The sequence below is a fragment of the Nannospalax galili genome, unplaced genomic scaffold (genome assembly GCF_000622305.1).
Source record: "Nannospalax galili isolate Female #2095 unplaced genomic scaffold, S.galili_v1.0 scaffold52, whole genome shotgun sequence".
NCBI lineage: Eukaryota > Metazoa > Chordata > Mammalia > Rodentia > Spalacidae > Nannospalax > Nannospalax galili.
This window is the reverse complement of record NW_008334003.1, coordinates 7,483,356-7,484,371: the sequence shown is the minus strand read 5'-3', so window position 1 is coordinate 7,484,371 and position 1,016 is coordinate 7,483,356.

Genomic DNA, 1,016 nt, shown 5'->3' with positions numbered 1-1,016 from the left:
TGGATGGAACTAGAAACTGTTATACTAAGTGAAGTAACACAATCTCAGAAAAAAAATCGACATATGTTCTCCCTCATATGTGGATCCTAGGATCAGACTCTGATAAATAAGTATGTATCCAGACATAACTACAGGAACCAGGATAATGGAAGGGAAACAGGGAGGTAAAGGAAAAGAAAGAACCTGAAAGGGAAGAACAGTAGGAAACAGGTCTTAATAAGGGAGATATGGATAAAAATTGGGTTAGTTTAAGGGAGGGGGGGAAGGAAGGGTATACAAGGATCCTAGGGGACAAGGGGAAAGAAGGAGCTCAACAGAGGTAGGACCGTAGGAGAAGGGTATTAGTAAAGGAGAAAGGGGGGAAATGGGAGCACCTTAAGTGAGAAAATTATGGTGGAGGGGTGAGACAATGTGAGAGATAAATAATGCCTAGCTAGTTTTGAAAACCAGAGGAAACCATATTACTCCTACAACCTACTGACAAATTATACATAACAGATCAGGAAATATATGTCTAGGTTAGGTTTATCTGAGAACAATTTCTCTTTGCCCAAGATTTATCTACATGGCACACAGTAATTAAAAGTACCAGACTGGTGGAACTAACCTTCTTGGATGTTTAACAGACATATTTTGAGGCCTACACTAATTTGGTAAGAGGGACATAAAGGACAGTTTTTGCTCCTTGCCCTCCTAGGTCGACTAGTTCTAGGGGACTATGAGCATCTCTCAAAATGTCCTGTAATGGTGGTGGGTCACCTGTCCTCTTGATCAAGGAAGCTGAGGAGACCCCACCAGATGGACTTGAACCAGTGTCCAGTCTACAAAGAGGAGGGTCAACACAGAAGAGTCATTTCCTCCATGCCTCCAAGCAAAGCCAACCATGGTCAAGCAGGACCTTTGACTTATCTTCACATAGGTCAAACTGGTAAAAGAAAGGAGCGAGGGGCTCCTCCCAAGACCATGTGTCCCCTGAGGAACAGATCCTCAAACGACCTTAAGAGTAAAAATAAATT